This window comes from Arvicola amphibius, chromosome 6, assembly GCF_903992535.2.
Source record: "Arvicola amphibius chromosome 6, mArvAmp1.2, whole genome shotgun sequence".
Classification (NCBI taxonomy): domain Eukaryota; kingdom Metazoa; phylum Chordata; class Mammalia; order Rodentia; family Cricetidae; genus Arvicola; species Arvicola amphibius.
Genome location: NC_052052.2, coordinates 83,440,185 through 83,451,260, shown reverse-complemented (window position 1 = coordinate 83,451,260; position 11,076 = coordinate 83,440,185). Strand labels below are relative to the sequence as shown.

Below are 11,076 nucleotides of genomic sequence, written 5' to 3'. Positions count from 1 at the left end.
TTTCCTTTGTTAAAAAAAAGAGGGGGAAATGGTACTGGAGAATTGTCTGTATTCTGCCAATTATATTTTGAATAAATGCTGATTGGCCAGGCAGGAAGTATAGGTGGGTCAACCAGATAGGAAGTAGAGGTGGGGCGATGAGAACAGGAGTATTCTGGGAAGAAGGAAGCTCTTCCCCCAGTCCAGCCCAGACCACCAAAGAGGTAACATGTAACCTGCCTGGCTGAGAAAGGTCCCAAGCCATGTGGCTAGCATAGGTAAGAATAATGAGTTAATATAAGATACAAGAGCTAATAAGTAGCCTGAGCTAATGGGCCAATAAGTTTATAATTAATGCAGACTCTCTGTGATTTTCTTTGGGGCTTGCCAGCTATGGGGTACCAAGCAGGACGGAAACCCCAACAAGCAGGCCCCTTCATGTTACATAGACCCATATCTATCACCATGTACAAAACTCAAGTCCAAATAGATCAAAGACCTCAACATAAAGCCAGCCACACTAAACCTTATAGAAGAGAAAGTGGGAACGCACTGGCATAGGAGACCACTTCCTAAATATAACACCAGTAGCACAGACACTGAGAGGAAACAATTAATAAATGGGACCTCCTAAAGCTGAAAAGCTTCTGTAAAGTAAAGGACATGGTCAACAAGACAAAACGACAGCCTACAGAATGGGAAAAAAATCTTCACTAACCTAACATCAGACAGAGGTCTGATCTCTAAAATATACAAAGAACTCAAGAAACTGGACACCAAAAGAACACATAATCCAATGAAAGAAATGGAGTACAAACCTAAACAGAGAACTCTCAACAGAGGAATCTAAAATGGCTGAAAGACACTTAAGGAAATGTTCAACATCCTTAGTCATCAGAGAAATGCAAATCAAACCAACTCTGAGATTCCATTTTACTCCTGTAAGAATAGCCAAGATCAAAAACACTGATGACAATTTTCCTGGAGAGGTTGTGGGGAAAAGGGAACACTTCTGCATTACTGGTGGAAATGCAAGCTGGTACAACCCCTTTGGATGGAGGAAACAACCTTCCTCAAGACCCATTAATACCACTTTTGGGTATATACCCAAAGGATGCTCAATTGTACCACAAGGACGTGTGCTCACCTATGTTTATAGCAGCTTTGTTTGTCATAGCTAGAACCTGGAAACTACCTAAATGCCCCTTGACCGAAGAATGGATAAGGAAAATGTGGTACATTTCCACAATGGAGTATTACATAGCAGAAAAAAATAATGATATCTTGAATTTTGCAAGAAAATGAATGGAGCTAGAAAACATTATTTTGAGTGAGGTAACCCAGACACAGAAATACAATTATCACACGTACTCACTCATAGGTGGTTTTTAAACATAAAGCAAAGAAAGCCAGCCTACAAAACCACAATCCCAGAGAACTTAGACAACAATGAGGACAATAAGAGAGACGTGCATAGATCTAATCTAATGAGAAGTAGAAAGTAGAAAAAGACAGGATCTCTTGAGTAAATTGGGAACATAGGGACCTTGGGGAAGGGTTAAAGGGGAATGGGAGAGGCAGGGAGGGGAGCAGAGAACAATGTAGAACTCAATAAATATCAAAAAATAAACAAAACAAAACAAAGGAAAACAACAACAACAAAAGAGATTGGAACTCTTAACTTGGAAGAGGTTCATGAGAAAAACACTAGTTTTTCTCCAATCCACAAACATGTGATGACTTTTATTAGTACTTGGATTTTCTCTGTGTTTTTTTCTCTAATTTTTATAATTGTTAATGTACACATCTAGCACCTCTTGCTAGATATAAACTTTTTTTGGATCTTATTGCAAGTGGGCTGGGTTTATTTTACTGCATATGGAACATTTGATTAGGCTGTTCGCAGGAAACTCACTTGCTTTTGTTATCTATTCTGTCTCCTTCGACCACATTTCCTAGTGCTTCTCAGTTCTAGCTACTCTGTGGGGTTCCTTAGGGAACCTGGTGTGCAGGGTGTCTAACTGAGGGCATTCATTCCTCCTTTGTGAGTTGTTCGCCTTTCCTTATTTTCTCACTTTGTTTATTTTGCCTTTTACTTTGTTTCCCTGGTGGAAACAGCCTGTGTGATTGCACAGAAGGGCAGAGAACACATCTCCTTTGTTCCTGATACTAAAGCTAAAATGCTTTTTCAAGGTGTTAAGCATTTGATGACTGCCATCAAATATCTTGCAGACACCTCTCTCTTTCTAGCTTTTAGGTGTCTTAGCTATACCAAATTAGGTTAGATTTTGTCTGATATCTTCTCAGAATCTATAGTGATCATTGTGGAGATTTTAATTCTTTTTCTTCAAAACTATGTTAATTTTCACATCAAACCAACCTTGAATTCCTGGGATAGAATATTCTGGGTCACAGTGTATTGTTAGCTGAATATGTTGTACCCACTATGCAGCCTTTGTTGAGGATTTTGTATCTAGACACAGTACAGGCATCACTCTGTAGTTTACTTATGATGCCTTTGTCTTGCTGAGTCTCAGGATAATATTTGCTACATTGAGTAAGTTAGAAAGTAGCCTGGTGTGGTGGTGTACCTACCTGTATTGCAAGTACTCAGGAAGCTCAGGTAGGAGTTCAAGACCAGTCTGAGATATGTAGTAAGTTTGAAGACAGCCTATGTGGTGGGCCTATGTCCCAAAAGAGAAAAAAAATTTCCTCCTCATATATTCTGTGATATTATGTTTTTCTTAAATATATGATAAAAAACCTGTGAAGTCTTCAAGACTTGAGTTATTTCTTTGAGAACAATTATATTAGATTTCCTTATTGCATATTATACTTATTGTATGTGAATATTCCAGTTTCCAATTTCTTCCTGTGTCATTTTGATCATCTGTTTTTCTTTCTTTTCTTTTCTTTCCTGGTTTTCAAGACAGGGTTTCTCTGTATCTTTGGAGCCTGTCCTGGAACTCTCTCTGTAGACCAGGCTGGCCTCGAACTCATAGAGATCCGCCTGTGTCTGCCTCCCAAGTTCTGGGACTAAAGACATTTTGCTACCAACACCGGACAATCATCTGTTTCTCTAACACTTGATTTCTTGAAATTATCTAATGCGCTGACACAAAGAATTCAAATGTTCCTTTATAAACTTTTCAATTATGTAATAAGTGAAATTCAAAAAATGAACTTTTTTTTTTAAAAGTTTTTGAGACAATGTTTCTCTGTGTAGCATTTCCTGGAACTCACTCTGTAGACCAGGCTGACTTCGAATTTACAGAGATCCGCTTGCCTCTGCCTCCTGAGTGCTGCGATTAAAGGTATGCACTACCAATGCCCAGCTAAGGATCAACTTTTTTTTAGGACTGGAGAGATGGCTCAGCAGTTAAGAGCATTTCCTGCTTTTCCAAAGGTCCTGAGTTCAGTTCCCAGCAACCACATGGTGGCTCACAACCATCTATAATGAAGTCTGCTGCCCTCTTTTGGCCTGCAGACATGCATGCAGACAGAATATTGTATACATAATAAAAAAAAATTTAAAAAGAGTTGATTTTTTTTTGTAAAAAAAAGACATATTTTATTTTAATTACATGTATGTAACTCTGTGTGGGTGTGTGTGCTTGTGAATACAGGTGCCTGTGGAGGCCAGTGGTGTCAGATTCCCTGGAGCTGGAATTGCGGGCAGCCATGGAGTTACCTAATATGGGTGCAGAGAACCCAAAACATGTTCTCTGAAAGAGCAACATGCACTTTTAACAGCCGCACTATTTATCTCTCCAGCCCCAAGAATCAACTTCTGACTGTGTTTTTCATAGTTCCATATTTTTTATCTCTCTCTCTCTCTCTCTCTCTCTCTCTCTCTCTCTCTCTCTCTCTCTGTGTGTGTGTGTGTGTGTGTGTGTGTGTGTGTGTGTGTGCATGTGGTAATGTTTTTTATTTACTCTTTTTTTTCTATGTTTGGTGTTTTAATCCTCTCATTTGTCTAGTTTCTGAAGGTCGAATTTTACATTATTGATATAATCACAAGAACACTCTTGATGGACTTTAAACCCATTTCAGATTTTATCTCTGACACAAGTATACATTTTCCTCTCAGGACACTTTTAGCTGCATTCCATTAATATTGGCATGTTTTCATTTCCGGCAAGTTGAAGATATTTTTCTAGCTACCTTGTGGTTTCACCATTAACCAGTTTATCATTTACATCTTTTTAAAAAATTTTCCTAATATTTATTCAATTCCAAAATCCCTTTCCATTGTTGAGTTCTAACTTAACTCTATTGTGTTTGGAGAGCATAGTTCATATTTTTTCAGTCTGTTGGGTTTATTGACATTGTTTTAGGGTCTAATATGCTGTCTACCTCAGGAAATGTTCCAGATGTGCTCAGAAGCATTTTCCCGCTGTTGTTGAATGGATGGAGAGCTCAGTAGATGCTGCTCACGCCAGTGGACTGCTAATGCTGCATAAATCTCATTGCTAAGCCTTTGAGACATAGGGTATAAAATGATTATTTCTATATTTCCTTATATTACTAGACATCTGTTTTCACACTGTCAATATAGCTAGCTCTTTTATATACTGTCTGCCTGGCATGTGAACCATTTCATGTGTGTTCTTTGTAAGGAGCATGTAGGTGGCTTGTATGTTTTGGTTTAGTCTGCCATGGTCCTTCTGATTGAGGTGGCAGGTGAGACCCTGAGTTTTAATGTCATTACTGGCAGGTTAGAGATATATTTGCCATTTTGTACTTGTTATGTATATCTGTCTTTTTCTTCTTCTGTCTTTTTACTTCCTTATTTTGTTCCAAATAAATATTTCTTTGTAGCATTTTTGAGTCCTATAGACTCCTTAGTTATTTTCTTATTGGCTTCAGTGAGGTTATAATATATGTGGTATTTTTCCCCCAGAACTTCTAACCAGTATGCACTGAATCAAGGGGAAAATAAAACCCCTTGTCCTTGCCTAGTTCCATTTGCTCCCTTTCTTATATGTCCTAATGCATATACAAATGTATATAATAACATAAAAATATAATTATATAAGTATCATATTATTTTATGTAATTTTATGTCTTTCGCAAAAGTGAAGGGAATAAAACAGAAATGGTAGAAAGAGACTTTGATATTAAGTCACATATTTATCATTTATGGCAGTTTTCATTTCTTCCTGTAAATTCCGATTACCATCTGGTTTCTATCCCTTTCTGCCCAAAGGACTTTTAATATCATCTTGTAAGACAAGTCCTTGAGTCATCTCTGCTGCTAGCCCTTTTATCCACTGGCTTATATTTTAATCTGAGACTGTTTTTATTTAGCTTTTGTTTGAGGATATTTTTGATTACTGTAGAATTTTTCTTTTGGCAGGTTTAGTGTTTTTTAACTAGTTCTTTTGAATGTGCCCTTTGGCTTCCCATTATCTTATATGAAAAGGAAGAATTGAAGTTAATGTACTTTCTAGATGTGCGGAACCATTTTTCTCTTGCTGCTTTGTGTGTGTGTACTTGTGTGGTTGTGGGTGTGAGTGCACATCGTGTGTGAAGCCTATATGACAACTTTGGCTGTCCTTTCTCAGGACAGTGTCCATCTTCTATTTTTTTTTAAACCAGGGTGTCTATTGGCCTGAACCTCACCAAGTAGACTAAATTCACTGGCCCATGAGAGTCAAGGATTCATCTCTACGTGCTCAGTACTGGGATTACAAACACAAGAACACACTATATTTTCAGGCCTTTTTAAATTAAAAAAATTTAAATGTGGGTTCTAGGGTCACCATGATTGCAAAGTATGGGGTTTGAATGAAAATGGCCCCCATAGGGAATAGAGCACGGTCCCCCCACATCTGTACCACTCCACTTCTCCATGGTCCCCACTGCAAACTCACAGGCACAGGGGCACTGAAAACTGCATCGCATTACTCGGCACACTTTTTTGCCCGCATATCTCTGCATGTAAATGCTCATGCCCCGGGTCTGGCTCAAGGTCTCTGTTCTCTCAAGCACCATAAACTCCAGATCATTGCCGCGACTTCTTTGATCTCAGCCGTCCTTCAGGTCCTCACCTTCAGTAGCCGTGACATGCTTCCAGATGTGGTTTGGCAGCACCAGCTCCTCCTCGAGGTCTAGCAGTTTGTTCATGAAGTAGGTATTGGGGTTCACCTACTTGAAGCACGAGATCTGTGCCTGATGACTGCCAAGTTGTTCAGGCTACCCAGCTGGGCCACAGGCTCTTGATTTTGAGTGTGTGTGGGGATTTAAAGGCCTGCGCCACCACCCGGCTCCACCTTGATTTTTGAGACGGTTTCTTACTGACTCTGGAGATCCTCAATTCAGCTAGACTTGGTGAAAAGTAGGCCCCAAGGGTCTGCCTGTGTCCATCTTTCCAGGGATTGTGGGCTCAAGCTACCTACCAGCTTCCATTACACGAGTACTGAGGGGTGGAATTCAGGTCTGCGTGATTAGACGGCAGATACTTACTGACTCAGCTATCTCCTACATCCCAGTTTTTAAATTTTATTCTTGCTTTTCTTTTTAAAGATATCTTCCTAAAGTCTAGTCCTGGGTCTGCATTTTAATAGTCAATGATTGTCAGTTACATTAAGACACTTCAAGCAAGCAGGGCTGTCATCCACTGCTGATATCTATTAATGGGTAAGAGAACAGCCTCTAAACTTAGGGCACTTTAAAGTCTGCCTGAGCATTTCCTCTTCACTAAGCCCTTTTGGTCTGCCCACACATGTGTGCAGGCTGGGAAGCCAGCCAGGCTTGTGCGTTTTGGCCCATGCCATCAACCAGTCTCTGCTGCCTGTATGTGTGGCCCCAGCCAGACATATGCTTGCCCTAACCATGACCAGAATCTTAGACTAATAAAGCCATTCACCTCCATGCACAACCACTGCCAAAGGCAGCCTTCCTTGTGTGCCATCGCACATATGTGCCTCTCACTGAGACCCAGGTAAGTCCTCTGACTCCCACACCCACAGCCTGCCACACTCTGCAGAGCTGGGAGGGTGGTTCAGAAGTAGCCCAGGCAAAGGCACCACCGAGACACTGCCCTCTGGCTGTTCTTACCCAGCATTCAATAATTTGATTTGTCCCTTTGCTTCTGTGACAAAGGAGTCCACGTTAGCTTTGACCTTTCATGGCCATGCCCTCCCTAGAGGAAGACTATCTCCATGTGCAGGCATGCTCCAGTCCATCAGGCTAGTCCATCATCTCAAATGCAGGCTATTGTTGTAAGCGCAGATCCTGATTGTTAGCATATGTGTTGGTTTCTCCTACTTTGTAGCTGCCATGTTGATTTCTAAGTATTAGTTTATTTAGTACTCACTTTCCTTATTCTAACTTTGGTGTTGAGGACAGCTTCAGGTGTAGGAGATACTAGGGGTGACACAGAGGAGAGAAATCGGATTCAGAGAGAAAACATTAGGCAGGACTAAAGGAGTAGTCAGTGAGTCTGTTTGAACCTGAGCTTGGGTGTTCTGCTTCCCAGCTGATGGTCTGGGTACACCACCCGCCTGATTTCTTCTAGGGCAGAACTGGGGATGAGAGTACTGTTCTCAACCTCACCCCGCCCCACCCCCAACCCCACCACGCCCTGCCCCCACCCATCTCTCCACCTATCCCCACACCCCGCCCTGCCCCACCCCTCTTACTGGTCCCCTGGAGTTCCCTGCCCCTACAGACCTTGCTATCATCATAAGGTTGTCCTGAAAGGGGATTTGAAGTTTGGTTTACAGCAGTTGTACACATTCTTTTGTTCTAATTATAGCAGGATTAATCTTTCTTTAGTAGATAACTATTAATAATTCATATAATTATCTTTAATAATAAATTTCTGTTTAAAAGCGTCCACTTCTTATTGATTTTCCCAGGGGCATCCCTTCAGTTCCTGGGTTTTGTTAAAGCTTTAGCAGATTATTAAGACTTCCATGAGTGGAGATTCTGATTAAATTTTTTTTGAGAAATAAGGAGCAGTTTCCAATGGAAGAGGATGTCAAAGCATTGATAATGTCCAAATAAGTAGACAGATGTGCATGAGAGTTACAAGAATCCTCCTGCCTCAGTCACATGAGTTTAGATTCCCTACAGCCAGATCTCTTGGTTCTGCCATGGCTAATCTTTGCTGTTTTTGTTTAAATACAAATGTTCAGTTCAAAACGGAGAGTGTGGTGGACTCCTTCCCCTTTGGCCTGTCCTCCCGGTCAAGGGGCTTGAGATCTGAAAGTACCATCCACTGGCTTCCCGGTACTGCGGCTTTTGGTTAGTTTGGCCAAGGAAAGTGCTAGAAAGAAAACTGGAGATTTGGCAGATTTAGCTCTGGTTTGGCAGTGACTATGTTCTTCTATTTCATACCCAGCTCCTGTGGGTGGCTTTCTGCTGATGTCCTAGACAGGACACTTTTCCTGTGTGCCCTCAGGCCCCCGAATGGGAGCTACTTTCCCATCCTGATAGTCCTTGGTGTGTGTGTGCTGCCGGAGCAGGGTTACTAGACTCTGCCATTCTCATTACCCCGACCTTCCTGTGCAAGCACACGCTAGATCAACAATTCTCAAAATGTGGGTCAAGACCCCTTGAGAGTTGAGCAACCCTTTCACAGTGGTCACTTAAGACCATCTGAATGTCAGATAATACTTTATGATGAATAACAGTCGTGAAATTACAGTTATGAAGTAGCAACAAAAAAATTCAGGCTGCGGGTCACTACAACATGAGGAACTATATTAAGAAGTCGCAGTGTTGGGAAGGTTGAGAACCACTGCTTTAGATGTGTGTTCATGCCTTAGATGTCTTCTGAGTGCTGGAATCTCACAGAACGCCAATACGGAGAACTAGCTTTGGTTAGGGGAAAGTTCTGTGGTGGTTCATATTGTCAATTTGGCACAATCTGGCGCCACTTAGGAGACCAGCTCTGGCACAAGCTGTGGGTGACTATCTAGATATAATTAATTAAAGTTGGAAGATCCACCTTAACTGTGGGCAGCAGCTTCCCCTGATCTGAGGTCCTGAACTAAAACTAAAGGAGAAAATAGGCTGAACACCAGTGATTATGGAACTTTCTCAAACCAGTGTGCTCGGACTTTCTCTGTCCCGCCAACCAGCTCCCAAACGACAACGTTATTAATTATGAAAACTCAGCCAATAGCTTAGCTTGTTTGTAGCTAACTCTTATAACTTAAATTAACCCATTTCTACTCATCTATGTGTTGCCACATGACTCATGGCTTTACTCTCTCCTCCTGCATGTCTGTTCCCCTGCCTTCTTCTTTCCCGCCTGGAAATCTTGCCTAGCTATTGGCCATCCAGCTCTTTGCTAAACCAATCACAACAACATATCTTTACATATTGTAATCGAATCATCAGTCTCTGCTTCTTGACTGTGATCAGAGTGTGGCCAGAGCTTTAATCTCCCTCTCATACTTGACCATCCACTGAACTGGGAGCCAGGAGCCTCCTTTCCTCCTTACATTGCTTTTGGCAGGTGTTTTGTTACAGCCAGAAGGAAACAGCTAAAACAAGGGCTGAACAAGAAGTTCTCAGACCTTTGAGGAGGACCTGGCTTGGCTATTGCTTTGCTATGTGACCTTTCTACCCTCTGGATTTCAAGAGCTTCATCTGTATAAAAAGTGTTTGGTTAAAATCAGAGGCCTTTATACACCTTTTTCCTATGTGTCTTGAAAGGGAATGTGAAAAAGATCCATAATGACACACTTTTAAAAATGTGTTGTTCTCCGAGTTGAGGCCAGCCTGATCTAGAGAGCGAGTTCCAGGACAGTCAGGGCTATACAAAGAAACCCTGTCTTGAAAAAACAAAAAGAAAATATTGCTATTTTAAATACTTATAAAAGAATTTAGCGTGCAAATTTGTTATTATTAACATTTAAATATAAAATGTTTATATCATTTCTTCAAATATATCCAGTGCAATTTCAATATCCTAGTGAGTTTTGGATGCAATATCGTTTGTTTAAAAAAAATAGATGTTGGCAACCAGTTAAGTTAACCAGGTTCCTTTACTTGCAGAGGCCTGCTCTGAGATGGCGAGGAAACCCTCCTCCTTGGAAGTGTAGCAGCCTATTCCCTATATGGACTGCCGGAAGGAATCCTGGAGACAGTGTTCTGGTATGTATCCATGTCTCTGATCTCAGTGCAGACTCCAATATAGGGTCCTGACAGGTGGTAGGCAGGTGCCTTTAGGAAGCCCCAGGACACAATGGCCGGGCATCACATTGGCCAGCCCATCATGTCTATTTGCCCTAGGCTGCAGGATGACATGTGATCGAGGCCCTGAATAGAACCAAATTCAAATTCCCCACCTATCAGAAGATCCGTATCTCTAAGAAGCAGGCGTTCTCTAATGCTGATGAATGTGAAGCTGTGGTAGCTGTGAAGTGGCTTATCTACGACAGCTGTGATCCAGTACATTCCCAACCATGGTCCCCTGAGGCACTGCACCCCAGGGCCTATCAAGTCATGGTCAGTAAATAAATCTCACATCCACTCTGAGGAAATCCTGGCACCTTCTGGACAGTTGGCTGTGTTAAGATGAAGTTGAGTATCTCCTTCCTAGCCACGAAACTCACTGAGGTGGATGATGAACTCAAGCTTAGTGTGTTGAAGGAGAAGCGCATGGCCACAGAATTAGCTGCTGATGCACTAGGTAAAGAATGGGAGGCTTGTGTTGTCCAAATCAGGGGTGGGACCAACAAGCAAGGTTTTCCCATGAAGCAAAGTGTCTTGACTCAGGGCAGAGTGTATCTGCTATTGAGTAAGGGACATTCTTGTTATAGGCCAAGGGGGACTGGAGAGAGGAAGCTCATGTCTGTTCCGAATGCATTCAGAATGTGGATCGGAGTAATTTCAACATGGGTTTTGAGAAAAAGAAGAAGAAGAAGAGGAAGAAGAAGAAGAAGAAGAAGAAGAAGAAGAAGAAGAAGAAGAAGAAGAAGAAGAAGAAGAAGAAGAAGAAGAAGAAGAAGAAGAAGAAGAAAAGGAAGAAAGGAAGAAAGGAAGGAGAGTGAGAGTGTTGGCGCCCACAAGACTCTACAGTGAATGCACAGCTGACAGATCCGCGGGAAGTGTATACACACATGTCCACACGGTGCG

The 11,076-nt window shown here is 41.6% G+C and overlaps 1 non-coding gene across 1 annotated transcript; it reads left to right on the top strand.

Moving 5' to 3' along the window:
• Positions 1-9,954: 9,954 nt before the first annotated feature.
• LOC119818116 lies at positions 9,955-10,087 on the top strand. Its single transcript, XR_005286026.1, has one exon. It is a non-coding gene; the product is annotated as a small nucleolar RNA SNORA70 (small nucleolar RNA).
• Positions 10,088-11,076: the final 989 nt, after the last annotated feature.